This window comes from Equus przewalskii, chromosome 12 (genome assembly GCF_037783145.1).
Source record: "Equus przewalskii isolate Varuska chromosome 12, EquPr2, whole genome shotgun sequence".
NCBI lineage: Eukaryota > Metazoa > Chordata > Mammalia > Perissodactyla > Equidae > Equus > Equus przewalskii.
Window position 1 is genome coordinate 10368018 of NC_091842.1, and position 14489 is coordinate 10382506.

Below are 14489 nucleotides of genomic sequence, written 5' to 3' on the forward strand. Positions count from 1 at the left end.
TATTCAGTCATCTGTTGATGGACACTTGGGCTGTGTCCACCTTTTGGCTGTAATGAATAATGCTGCTATGAACATTCATGTACAAGTATCTGAGACTCTGTTTTCAATTCTCCCAGGGATTTACCCAGGAGTGGAATTTGCTGGGTCATATGGTAATTCTATGGTTAACACTGAAGAACTGCCAAACTGTTTTCTATGGTGGTTGTACCATTTTACATTCCCACTTGCAATGCGCAAGGGTTCCAATTCTCTACATCCTTGCTGACTTTTGTTATCCCCTCCCTCCCTTTATAAAAAATTCTAGCCATCCTAGTGGGTGTGAAGTGTTAACTCCTGGTTTTGGTTTGTTTCCCTATTAATAACTAATTATACTGAGTATCTTTTCTTGTTCTTATTGGCTATTTGTATATCTTCTTTGGAGAAATGTCTCTAAGTCCATTGCCCATTTTTCAATCAGGATCTTGCACATTTCTTTTTTTTTAATTAATTAATTAATTAATTTGAGGAAGATTAGCCCTGAGCTAACTACTGCCAGTCCTCCTCTTTTTTTGCTGAGGAAGACTGGCCCTGAGCTAACATCCATGCCCATCTTCCTCTTCTTTAAACCTGGGACGCCTACCACAGCATGGCGGTGCCAAGCAGTGCCATGTGCGCACCCGCGATCCGAACCGGCGAAGGCCGGGCCACAAAGAAGCGGAATGTGGGAACTTTGCTGCGCCACCAGGCCGGCCCCTCTTGCACATTTCTTATGCAGAACTGTCTAGCTATCTTGTTTACTGCTTAGCCTCCAGGACCAGCTTTCCACAATTGCCATTTTTGTTTTGCTAATCATAGCTGGCTCTCCTAATTGGAATTCTGCAGCCACTTACAAAACTAAGTCGTTTTGTTTCCCATCCCCATTTGTGTACCACTGTCGCATTTCACTGTCCCAAACTGAGAGGCGGAGGTGAATCGTTCTGATTTTACACATGAGGATTTAGGGATTGGCCAGGATCACACAGCTAGCTAACTAGGGGGCAGGATTTGCACCCTGAACGGTCAGACTCCAAAGAGCCCTACGCTCTTTCTACTAACTAGTACTATCCTGTCTCATGACCGCCCTGGTGTTTATCCTCATCTCCACTGTAGGGAAGGGGAGCCAAGGGTCAGAGAAGGGTCAAGAGTTTTTCTGGGTCACACAGAAAGATCAGGGACCAGGTCTTGGGACTGCCACCTCAGCCCGCAAAGCCTCCTCCCAGCTCCACCGGCCCAGCCGCGTGGACCGGGACGAGTGGCGTATCTCGGCCCTTCAGGCCCGGTCCGGTCACGCCTTCCTGCTGAGTCACGGCCGTCGGGCGGGGCGGGGCGGGGCGGGCACGGCGCGCAGGGTAGAGGAGGCTAGGGCCGATCTCGCGTGGGAACCGAAGCCCCACTCCTGGCTCCACAGTAGCCTTCTGATTGGAGAGCCTGGGAATAGCACGGCCAATCACAGCAAACTGAGGAGCGTGGGCGGGGCGGTGCCAAAGGCAAAGGAGACGCCCACTCCTCCCCTGGAAGCCGCCCTACCCGGCGCGCCCCTCCGGGGTTTTGGGAGTGTCCAGGGCTCGCCACTGGAAGGGAGGGGTTAGCTGGACCTCGGTTGCAGAGCTGTGGTGCGGCGTACGCGGGGACAAGAAGGAAGGCTCTGGAAGGGCCCTCGAGAGCCTAGGGTGAAGGCGACCTCTTCTAGTCTGTGCAGCCATTTGCGGTTTACAAGGGCGCTTGGCCTCCGAATCGGGCGGGCTGGGCTCTTTACTTTTGTTCTCAGAGGGGAAGATTAACGTACAGAGGCCTGTTAAAATTGTAAAGTCAGTTTTCTATAAAAGTGGGATTAGCAAGGGGTGGGCCCGGACACTCGCAGACATGCGCACTAGACTGATGGTTTAATACAACCGACTGAGTAGAGGCACCCCAGCGAAGGCATGGGGATGCGGGGTCACGCTGAGGATGGGGACCCTGTCGTCTCCGGAGTTGACCCTGAGGGCCTTTGCGATGTACACAAGGCGGCGAGGGTGGTCTCCGGATCTCAGCGGTTTGCTTCTCAAACTCATGTAGTCAAGGCCTTGTGCCCTGGCTCCCGTGCTGGCCCTGCCCTGCTCTCCACCCACCCCGCCTCTGCTCTTGATTTGTCTGGGTGGACTACAGTTTATCTTGCTCCTTGCAAGTCTTTCTTCCTTTCCAGCTCACTCAGCTGCTCAGCTAGGATTTGAGCCCCTTCCTTGTGTCAGACAGGGGTCAAAAGGCCCATTACTGGGCAAACCAGGTCCTTGCTCCTCCACGGTTTACAGTGTAGTTGGGAGACTGACTAGTGGTAACATCAAAGCCTGATGCGAGTTGCAGTGGGGAAGAACAGAGTGCTAGCTCAGGGGCTGGTTGCAAGGACCCCTAACTTAGTCTGGGGAGTGGGTCCAGGGAACGCTTTTGGAAGAAAATAACTTCTAACGAGAGGAAAGTGAGCCTGGCCTTATGAGAGGAAAGGAATGAGAATCAGATGGCTGGAACAGAGGTTTGGGAGATGGTGGATTGAGATGGGAGGAGAGCCATGTAGGCTCATTAAAGATAATGGAGATTATCCTGAGGGTACTAGGAAGCTAATTAGAGGATTTTAAGCAGAGGAGATACATAATAAGATCTGAATTTTAAAAATGGGCATCCTGTGGAGAAAAGATAGATGGTAGGGGAGATAAGAGATAAGACAGAAGCAGGGGCACCAGTTTGGAGACTGCTGCAATAATGCAGGGGAGAGATGATGATGGTTTGGTCTCTGGTGGTATAGAGACGGGGGTATAGAGGTATAGACGTGGTGGACGTGGTATAGAGACAGTGAGCACAGGCTGAATTGCTGACCTGTCCAAAGGGGGCTCCTTCCCTGGGGCCCCATTTATTTATTTGTTTATTCTCTCATTCAACAAATATTTGAGCACCACTCTGGGCCAGAAGTTATGCCTAGTCTCCCAAGGAGAGGGGCTGCTGTCTGACCCAGTCAGAGGGTGGGAGGGAAGGGGTGACGGCTGCGGAGAGCTTGGTGCACACCTCACCGTGACTCCACAACTGCACACCATTTGGACACTGACGAGGGGGTTCCTACGTGTTCTTCCTTTCACCAGGGCTTCGCCTCATCTCTGCTGCTCGCCAGCCAGAGATCATTCTTCATATTTGGCAGATGGAGAAACTGATGCTCAGAGAAGAGACTCACCTGCCCAGGGTCCCTCGCCTGAGCTAGAGGCCGACTTGGAACCTGGGTATCCAGATTCTCCCTGGCTTCTCTTCCTACTGCAGTCTGGCTGCCCACATTTGGCTTGTTTCAGGCTTGGACAGCCCTTCTGCCACTGTCAGGCAGGAGGAGAAGCTGCAGACAGAGGGGCGCCTGCTGCCTGTCTCTCTGAGTCCCACTCCTGCCCCGAGATTGCTGTATTATTAGCAACAGCCACGGCTGCGCAGAGCTGCAAAGCCTCTAGCTTGCCAGGGGACTTTGCATGCACTATCTCATTTGATCCATCTGGCCGCACTAGGAAGTGAAAATTATTATCCCCACTCTACAAGTGAAGAGACTGAGGCTTAAAGACATGAACTATTATGCATCTGTTGAGCTCCATCGAGGTTCAGAGACACACAGCTAATATGTATCCATTGAGCTATGATCCCCTGCTACTGTGCTGGGCTCTGGAAGATGCAAAGATGAATGAATGGGACCTGGGCTCTGCCCCAAAGAGGAGACACTCTATAGAGATAGAATGTATATACATTCCCCGCTCTTGTATAAGACTCCAGTGTGTGGGGCTTTGGAGAAGAAGTGTCACGGGCTTAGAGGCAGAAGAAGAAATCACTCCTAGTAGTTCCGGGGATGGGGCTGGCCCGGTGGTGCAGCAGTTAAGTCGCACGTTCCGCTTCGGCGGCCTGGGGTTTGCTGGTTTGGATCCCGGGTATGGACATGGCACCGCTTGGCAAGCCATGCTGTGGTAGGTGTCCCACATATAGGGTAGAGGAGGATGGGCATGGATGTTAGGTCAGGGCCAGTCTTCCTCAGCAAAAAGAGGAGGATTGGCAGCAGATGTTAGCTCAGGGCTAATCTTCCTCAAAAAAAAAAAAGTTCTGGGAAGCCTTCTGGAAGAGGGAGTGTTTAAGCTGGAGTTGAAGACCACAAATTTGGAAAGGTGGGGATAGGGTGATGGGTCCCTTCTACGTCCTCTCCCAGCATCCTGGGCTCACCCCTCTCATCACATGTCATTATTTGTCTCACCTACGAGCTTTTATGCATTTGTAGGCACTCAATGTTTGAATGAATGAAGGGGTAAATGATGGGCAGAGAGGCAGGATGAGGCCAGTTTGCAGGTGGCCTTCGTGATCAGGAGGGTCTCTTGCAGCCCCATTGTGGAGGGCCACCATCTGGGTCAGAACCCTTAGACACTGAGGACAGAGCGATGGAATATGTCCTTTCCTCCTGGTGCGGCAGGGCTCGGCACACAGCATAAGGGCTCAGTGTTGAGGTTTGGGGGAGAGGGGAGGTGGATAGGACTCCTTAATTGGTGGGACCTTTATCACTGGGGTCACAACCTACTCTCCTGACTTACTACTCTCAGCCCAAACAGCTTGGCCAGATTTTTGGAACTGTCCCAAAGGGTGCTGGGAACAGAAGGCATCTGTTACCTCCAAGTTCTTGTTGGACCTGAAGGGCACCCTTAATGCCGGGTTATCCAGGTCCCTGTCTCTGTGGAGAGGGGAAAAGATCAGGATCACTGAGGATTGGGGTGGTTCTTCCCATTTGAAAGCATGAGAATGACGACTCTGCGGAGCTCAGTGGCTGCCAAACCTCACAGCTAGTGAGAGGCAGAGGGGCGGGGGAGGGAGTCCATGCCTTCAAAGCAGCCCCCTTCTCCGACCTCCTGCTGCCCTTGAGGAAGCCACTCCTCAGTCTGGCTGTGGGCAGACAGGGTCAGCTGGCGGAGCTTCCCGCAGCAGGTCGTGCAGATGGAAGAGAGGCCCCAGCTGCCTGGCCTGGAGGCCACTGCCTTCCCAGAGCAGCGATCCATCTTGCACTGATTGGGTCCAGCCCAGCAGCTCTGGGATGAGCCATGGGCACCTGGCCAGGCTGCTCAGCACCTTCTCTCCCCGTCTCTGTCTCAGGCAGTCTGTCTTCCTGTCTGTCCCTCTGTTGGATCCTTGTCTCTCTCTCTCTCTGTGTCTGTGTCTCCACCACTGTGTATCTGTCTCTCCACCATTACTCTTTTCTCCTCTGTTCTCTTTGTCTGCCTCAGGGCCTCCTCCCTGGCCTTTCCCCTGCTCCAGGAGTAACGCTAGGCATCTAGTCCCTCAGGAATCACGGTTGCCCCACTCCGTCTGATGCCTCTCCTCAGCCACCTGCATGACCCAGTGGATAAAAAAATGACAAAGCAGGGGAATACCGTGGTCAGGCCCTAATCTGTTCAAGTCCTTGGCTTCCTCTTCCCTCGTTATGAAGCTCGAGAGGCCTGAGTTGTCCCCGTCTTAGAGGTGGAAGTGCTGGGCCAGAGATCACAGTTAGGGGAGCAAGATGTGATGGTGGCAGGGCCACTGTGCCAGACAGAACTGAAAGATGTGAAGGTCCAAGCCACTTGGTGCCCTGCCACCACGCTGCTTCTTCCAGACGCCTTGGGCAAACCCCGCCCTTGGGGCTCCAGCCTTGCCCTTTGCCTAAACCGCCGTTTCTGGTTGGCATTCCTGAGGACTTCAGGCCCTGCTTGTAGATTGTCTCCTTCCCAAGGCCCTGCCTCATTCTGGGGGATTCCAGCATCCACAGGACACAGCATCTTCCGCCGGAGCCTCTCAGGGGAACCTCCTCAAATTGGGCCTCACCCTAGCCCATGTCTACTCCCCAGAATTTTCTGTGGGTCTTGGTGGGCCTCCCAGAATGATGCCCTACTCTCCTGATCCTCTGGCACCCCCACTTCACTGCACCCCTCTACTGTTCTGCTGTGTCCCCAAGGCCTCCAGCCCCTGCTCCCCTCCTGGCCTCTGTTTCCCCCAGCTCACGGGGTCCTTGGCCAATCCCAGCGCTCATTCCTTTGATATACTGGACTCCCTGTCCCCTGGTTCCTTGGCCATAGCTGACCACTGCCTGCTCTGGGTCGTCTGACTTCAACCTTCTCAGTTCACAGCCTACCCTGCTGAGGGCTGCTGGAGAAAACCACAGGGCCGGGCAGATGGGGGTCCCTGTGTGCATGGCCTCCAGGCCCAGCTGGTTCTCAAATGGCTGGCCTTTCCCCAGCTCACTCCCCCACCCTCCCTAGAAGCTCCTTCAAACCTTCCGCCTGTTCGCCAGCCTCTCCCCCCTCCTCCTCCCATGACTCAGCAGATGACTTCAGCTTCTCCTCCTCAGAGAAAGAGGTTCCCAGGAACCTCCCTACTCTCCACTCACAAGTCCTTCCATCCCAGCTGACCCCTCCTCCAGGGATCCTGACCTCCCCTACCTCAATTCACCCACGTGTCCCTTCCAGCCCCCCATCTTTCCAGCCTCTCTCTCTCCAGACTCTTTCCCCTGAGTATTTAAACAACCCCCAGCCTTTTCCAGACAAATGAAACCCTCCCTTTGCCCTGAGCTGCCAGCAATATCAGCTTCTTCGCCTTTAAATTACTGATGAAAACAGTCTTCTCCAAATCCTAATTTGTCGCCTCTCTACCCCCTGCCATCCTGAACCACTATAGTTGGGCTCCACAAAAATTGCACTTGCCAAGGTCAACAAAGACGCCCTAACTCATGAAAAGGCCTCCTTTTCTGTCCTTACAGGAGTTTTCCAGAGTCATTTGGCACTGTGGAGCACCACGAGCGTTGGATGGTCACTTCCTTCTGTGATCTCTGAGTCACATGGACTCCTGGTTTTCCCAGTGCTTCCTCCAAGTTTCCTTCTGAGCCCATCTTTGCTAGCCCACCTCCACACCTCACCCCCGTCCCATTTATACTCTTCTAAGACCCACGGGGCCGCCTCCCACTGAGAACTCAAATTTCTGTGTCCAGACCCAACCTGGGCACCTCACTTGGATATATCCTTTCACACTCATTACTTTCCAAACTGAACCCATAATTTTTCCCTTAAACCTGCTCTGTGTAGGAGAATGGGACTGTCCCTGTCCACCAACTTTCTTAGGAGTCATGCTGGGCATCTCCCTCCTCCCCCAGCCACCACTGCTGCCCTAACCCAACCCCCACCACCTCTCCAGGGGCTGTTACAGGAACCTCCCAAATGGTCTCCCTTCCTCTGGTCTGCCCATCCAATCCACCCTCTACTCCAGCTGCAAAAGTGACTGCTCTAAAATGCAGATCTGACCCCGTCTCTCCCTTGCTGACATCCTTCCTAGCTGAAGAATCCAAAGGGCGGCATCTGGTCCATTCTGAGATTCCCAGCCTTGGTGTCTCTCACTACCCATTTTATTTATCCTCCCTTCCCCCATCCCTAGAACCCAGGAAATGCCCATGATGTCACTGATAGCCAGGAAACCCCCCTGATATCATTGAGCACTTCTGATTTGCACAGAATAACTGGAGTTTATATCATTTCAGTGAAGGCCAGAGAATGTGAAGATCTTAGTATTAACCCAAGTGGCTTGTTTTGAGCTGATGGATCATTGTTTCCTCATTTTGCAAAGGAGGAAATTTGTTTAAGTTATTCAGCAAATCACTCATGGAACCAGGCCTTCAGTGGTCTGTTTGCTGTCCCAGGCCCCTGAATCCAGCATGGATGGCCATGGCCTTGGGCGGGACACTTGGAAACTGCTGTCCCTCCAGCTTCTCCAGGAGGGCCTTGGCTTTACCTCATCCCCCTAGAGACCACACTCCTTCCCACTCACATGAGTGAGCGGGTCATTCACTTCCTCTCTCTGTCCCCGTCTCTTACCCAGCTTTATCTGCATCCTCCCACAGGAGAGGTTAGAAATAAACCCAGCTGTGTGTAGGGAGTCAGGCCTGCCTTCATTGGCTCTGAAAAGAGGCCAAGAAAGAAGAAGAAATTTCCTCTACTGAGGTGGTGCTTCTGGATGGTGGGATGAGGGATGGGAGACTCATGAACCTCCTTTATGACCTAGCCCTTCCACTTACTAGCTGTGTGACCTGGACAGATTACTTAACCTCTCTGTGCTTTGGATTCCTCATCCGATGTTTGGCTTCTCTACTGTCTATGGGGGCATGGGGCAAATGCATTTGTCCTGCTGTTGTTTCTCGCTTATTGGCCTTTCCTTGCCATCTGAGTTGTAGAAACCGAGATATGGACTGAGGAGGAGGATAAAGCATTGATTATAGACCCTGAGGCAGCCAGTGATATAGGCATCTAGCCCAGCCTAGGTTGGGGGTGTGTACCCAGGGATTGGAGGCCAAACCTCCACTCGTCATGAAATGCTCCTAGGCCTTATAGAACCCTCTGGGCACACATTTCTGAAGTGGCAGTGGGGGGTGGGAGGGGTGGGGAGGTGGTTTGTCAAGAGCTCAGTAGCGCATATCTTGGCCATCTCTCCATTCCCTCCTGCACCAGGCATTATGGATGGAGAAAAGCACATGCTAAAACCCCCTCTCCGCTCCTGGGGAAGCTTGTCCAACGTGGACACAAAAGGGCTTCGCATGTGCTGGCCTCAAATGGAAAAGGCTGTTGGGGAGAAGAGTTCTCCTTTTCTGTAATACCAGAAGGTAGAATGAGGAACAAAGGGCAGAAGGGTCTGGGAACGGGGGTGCTGTCCCACAGAGGAAGGGGGACCTCAGGGAATGGTAACTGCCTGTGGCTGGAGGTGTGCTCGCAAGGACTGACACCCAGGAGATGGGGTGCTGCATAAGGGATTCCTCTGCTAGATGCACAGGAGTCCTTCTGCTGTCCCCTCTAATTACCCGCCCCAAACTCCAAGAAGATAGGGAGGGATTCGGCTGGCTCTGAAACCTGGAAGACAGTGCAGGCCCCATGCTCTTGAGTCATTTTGATTCGCTCAAGGCTTGGCGTGGAGCGGGTGCCTTTTGCCCCTGCCTGTCCCCAGGCTCTGAGCAAGGAGTTGGTGCTGAGTGTCTGTGTCCACCGCTTGTCCCCTGGTGCAGCCTGAGCTCCCGTCTGCCTGCTGTGTCAGCACCAGCGTTCCTATTACATGACCAAGTGGGATTCGCACTCTGGAAGCGTTAGAGCTGGGCTCACTCGGCAGAATGGCCAGCAGAAGAAAATGCCAGTTCCCCAGCTCTTCCAGCCAGCTCTGAGAAGGCCTCATGGCCATTCCACTTCCTCTCTAGGCAACCCCACCTAGCCTGCTTCAGAGTTGCTAGAGTCTTTTGAGGTCACCCTGGCAGACCACTGTCGGTGGAAGACTCCTCCAGAGAGCTTTGAAAACATACAGGTTCTTAGACCCCACTGCTGGAGATTCTGACCCAGCATGTTGGTCCTAGGACTCTGTTTTCTAGACAAGCTTTCCTCAGGAACTGGAGGACTGCGACGCACAGTCAGGTTGAGAACCACTGCTCAGCATCGCCTATGAGTAGCTGGTCTTGTGGCCCTTCTTATCTGCTGGTTCCTGACCCCTGATTCCTATTCCATCCCCTCCAGACTCAGTCCATGCCATCCCTGGATAGCTCCGGCTGATGGAGAAATTGCTTCCTTCAAATGAGCTGAAACTGGTGGGCTCTCTGCAGCTTGCACCTACCTCCCTCTTTGTGATCAGCAGGCTGCCACCATCCCCATCACCGGGGGTCTCCCATGAGTCATTTGCTCTGTGTTGGAGTTCAAGCATCAAAACATTGGTTTCAGGGGCCGGTGCGGTGGCGCAGCGGTTAAGCGCACACATTCTGCTTCGGCGACCCAAGGTTCACCGGTTTGGCTCCCGGGTGCAGACATGGCACCGCTCGGCAAGCCATGCTGTGGCAGGCGTCCCACATATAAAATAGAGGAAGGTGGGCATGGATGTTAGCTCAGGGCCAGTCTTCCTCAGCAAAAAGAGGAGGATTGGCAGCAGACGTTAGCTCAGGGCTAATCTTCCTCAAAAAAAAAAAAAAAAAAATTTGCTTCAGACCCTTCCTCTACTAAGTCAAAGAATGCATTCATTTCACAGTCCAGTTCAGAGGACAGGGTAGAGATTTTTCTTTAAGATTCAATGGGGAATCCCGTCCAGATTAGGGAAGCAGTTGGCCGCAGTTCACGCAGCTGAGTTTTAAAAGGGAGAAGATTCTAGCCCAGGCTCTTCTGGCCTGCAACGTTGAGTCTCTTGAGAATGGGGATAGTTTTTTTTTTTTTGTGAGACAATGGCCCATTTTTTATGGTGACAGACATTCCCTTGGTGTGATAAATTTTGAAGTTGGCTCTTTTTCAGGGAATGCAAAACTTATAGTGTAAAGCTGTAGTAGACTTTTCAATCTCTCCCTCTTTCCAGCCCAGTCAGTTTTAGGGAGTCTGAGAGTTAGGCCCTAGATTCAGGGAAGCTGGCTTGGTAGGGGTGGTCAGCCCCAGGTACTCGGAACGGAGAATTTCTGTGGGTCGTCAGCCCCATGTCAACAGGCCCTTCTTTAAAATCCTCTTGAAGGCCATCCTGTGTGGCTGGTCTGTTTACTCCTGGGATTGTGTATAGTTCTGCCTTCCTGAGTTTTTGCCACAACTTGGCCGTGGCTGCTTGTTTTGGGACAAAACCTGTCAAGTCTTCCTCAAGAGGAAAGACCGTCACCAGGTTGATCCTTTCTCGAAGCAGAATCTTTTTCATTGAATAAAACTTCCCTAAGAACTCAGGTGACTCTGATGGATCTCTGTCTTCAAGGAATCCATTTGTAGGACCCTAGGGGAAGACAGACTCATACACACAGGTGCATTAGGAAGGTGTAGACGCCATGCTGTAAGCACGTAGCATGAGAGCGTGTGGGGTGGGGGCACTGAGGGGGAGTGATCAGTTCAATTCACAGTGTCTGAGTCTGAAAGATGACGAGGGCAGTGTTGAATGGGGGTGGGAGTAGGAGTTCCCCGCAGAAGGAACAGCTTTTGAAAAGGCCCAGAGTCGGAAGAGTGGTTGGGAAATGCCAGTTGAATGCCCTGTGTGAGATGCAGCTGGACAGGTAGACTGGAGCCCTCAGGAATGGCCTTGAATTCCAGCCTAAGGAGCAGGGACTTTGGCGCATATATGATGGGAGTGGCATTAATGGTGGACCCAAGGCAAAGGAGGGAGAAGATGGGATGTACATTTGGAAAGATCTTTCACACCTTTTACTGGGGAGGCTGGGAAGACACTGAGGCGGGGCAGTTGAAAGGCTGTTGCTACAAGCTGGAAGATCTTAAGAAGGATATATCCAATTCTTTTATTTTGTAGATGCACAGTCTGAGGCCCAGAGAGGTAAAGTGACTAACTCAAGGCCACCCAGCAAGATCAATAGCAAAGTCCAGGCTTTAACCTATGGGTCCTACCTCCCAGCAAAGTCTTCCTTCACTGCCCCAGTATCCTCAGGAGGAGAAGCACCCTACTGGGATTTCTCTGTTGTCCTTTGCCTCTGAATCTCTTATGTGCTCTGCCCTACTGCAGCCCAGCCTGCTAGGGCAGTGACGAGGGAGTGTTCCCAGAGGACAGGGTGGGGAGCATTGCTGGTCTGCTTTGGAAGATGCTGCAGTTGCTGCTGCTGCTGCTGCTGCTGCCTCCACACCAATCAGGGAGCTTTCTAGCCGCAGGAGGAAGCCAGGAGCCAGGGGATGGGGCTGCAGTGATTTACGACTGTACAGAAACAGCAGGACACTAATGTGTCTGGCTGGCCTGCTTGTCTGCCAACTCAGCCAGAGAGGATGCATCTAAAGGTCACGTCCTCCATCACTGGAGATGGGGCGAAGGGTTAGCCATACAGGGTGCCTGCCCAGTGCCCTTGTGTGAGGCCAGTCACCAGAGGTCATCTCTTTTCCTGAACAGATGCCAAGGGGTAGATCCTCATAGCCTGGGCTGGAAAGGGTGCCCCAGCTCCTGGGAGTCCAGAAGATCTGCCTGGGTTTGAATTCAGCCTCTATCAGTCACTAGTGTGTGAACTTTAGCTGGTCACACAGCCTCTCTGTGTCTCAGCTTCATGGTCTGAAAAACAGGGACAATTCTGAGCCTCTGAATCCTTGGGAGGGAAGCATCTCCCAGGTCTGCAGATACAGATTCCCTGTTTCCACAGCTAAAGAATGCCAGTAGCCTTCCATTTCAGAAGATGAACATACTGAATCTAGAACTATGACTGTCACAGCTGGGCGGACCACTTACTGCTCATTTCGTGTAATTTCTCACTTTAAAGGTGGGGGAATTAAGACCCAGAGAGGGGACAGGCCTTGAACATAGAGTTGGGAGCGAGGCAGAAGCCAGAATGCTGGTTCTCCGCCTCCCTGCTCCAGGTTTCTTTCAGTAGTACCAGGCAGTGGAGGAGGAAGCCAGAATATTAAGCCATTTGCTCTGTGTAATGTCACCATGCCTCTGAAGCAGCCCTCTAAGCAGCCAGGGGCTGCTGGGCAGCTGCAGCTTTAAGCCTAGAGTCTTAAAAAAACCAAAAAGGGAACGGAGGGCAGGGCCAGCTCTCCCCTGCACCATTGGAGGGGAGCCTCCATGTGGAGACTGCAGGTCAGAGAGGCAGCCTGAAATGTGCCAGGAAGTTCCCGAGATTTAGCATCTGGGGCCTGAATCGTTAACACACTTAATCTACATGTGGACAGCCAGGGTTGGCTGTAAAGGGCTCATTCCCACGGACCCGTGATGCCCAGGCCAGAATGGTTTAAGCCTGGCCTGCAGGGATCAAGAGAAAGGAAGAGGAATGACTTGGCGAACACTCATGTAAGAGACAGAAGGAAGTGGGAGGGTTTATTCACCAGCACGGTTGCATTTGGCTGGGTGGTGTAGTAAGAGAAAAGGGGCTACAGCCTATGTTGGAGGAGGGGGAGAAGATAGCTATTTCTAGACTTTCTCCTCCCTCAGTCCATCTCTTCCTCTCTTGCCAAAGTAGTCTCCCTAAGGTGCATGCATTCATTTGTTTATTTCCATTTCTTTGTTTCATATGTTCTGCATATTTACTGTGTGCCAGGCACTGTCCTAAGCACTGAGGAGGCAATGATGAATGATGATGATGAAGACAAAATGCACATCTCATTTTCTGCCCTGGTTAAAATCTCTCACAGGCTTTCTATTTATTTCAGAAGACTTCACTCCCTTGCCTGCCATTCAGGGCTCCTCATGTTCTGGCTGCAGCCCCATTACACATCCCTTCAGGCAACAAACACATTGGATTCTTTGCCTATCAATAAATATTGATAGGAACCTGCCTCTGAGTCTCATTGTCTGTGCCCTCTGCCTGCTCTCAAATCCTACACGTCTTTTCAGGGCTGGGCTGGAAATGTCACCAATCTCCCTGGAGAAGCTTTTCAGAACCTCTTCCTATCCAGCCTGAAAGAATTTTAAAAAATACTTAACAGCACTTAACACGTTCTAAATTCCTCGAGGGCAGGGTTCCGTGCCCTCTTCCCCCAGCACCCAGCGCAGAGCCTGGAATATTCCCTCACAGAAACGCCTTCATTCTGGGTTCTCATACACAGCACTTCATCTCCTTTATTTTTTCACTCCTTATCACTTTCTAACGTACTCGACATATTCACCTTTATCTTGCCTCTTTTCTTGGGTAGGGATTCTTTGTTTTGTTCGCAGCTGTACCCCGTTGCTTAGAACATAGGGCTCAATAGATAACTGCCGAATAAATGAAGTAAATAAAATGTGCATTCAAAACTACAGGGTGAGTGAGCTACATGGAACGTCAAAAAGGGAAGCGTGTGAGCAAGAATTTGTCAGTCTGACCTCAGTGTGTATGTTCTAAGGCAGAGAAGGGTTGGTCAACCTTCAAATACAACCCAGTGTTAGGCATACGGTAGGCTCCTGATAACTGAATTGAACCTTTAACGCTCCACCCTGGAGAGGAAGAAGAGGCTCCCCAGGGGTCAGCCTGCAGGGAGCTACATCCTTTCTGCAAATTAACCAGTACCCCGGTGGAATCTATCCTTCCATGTTTTCACCTCCTCAGGTCCAAGAATCTCAAGCTAGGGATGGGGAGCTGGAAGCTTGTATGGGAGGGTGACAGTCCCCCAGGGTTTAGCTCCTTAATTCAACCATCCTGCGGGCGGGCACCACCCTGACAGTTTGGATCTACAGCGGTCGCGCCCCCCTCCCCAATCCCCTCATGGCCTGCTACTATATCTGGGGAAGGGGCTCCAGGGCGGACGCCCTGGGGCCCCTTCCCCTGGTAATTTCTCAAAGAATATGGGGCGCGGCAGTGAATCAGCACTCGCCCGGACTGACGCAGCCTTGGTCCCCGCCAGGGGTCCCCAGCGGCTCCGAAGTTAGACGCCCCCCCCATCCTCCTCCGCCTGCGCGCTATGACCACTGGGAGATGTAGTCTTGACCGCCCCTTTGTCCTTGATCTTTTCAACGTATCACCCCCACGCGAGGATGAACTACAACTCCCAAAGGCCCACGCGCCGGGGCCTAGCAGGGTGGGGGTC

At 52.4% G+C, this 14489-nt stretch overlaps 1 long non-coding RNA gene across 1 annotated transcript; it reads left to right on the forward strand.

Moving 5' to 3' along the window:
* The first annotated feature begins 12554 nt into the window (after positions 1–12554).
* Positions 12555–13257, forward strand: LOC139074719 (uncharacterized). Its single transcript, XR_011524395.1, has 2 exons — positions 12555–12777; positions 13137–13257. It is a non-coding gene; the product is annotated as an uncharacterized lncRNA (long non-coding RNA).
* The last annotated feature ends 1232 nt before the right edge of the window (positions 13258–14489 follow it).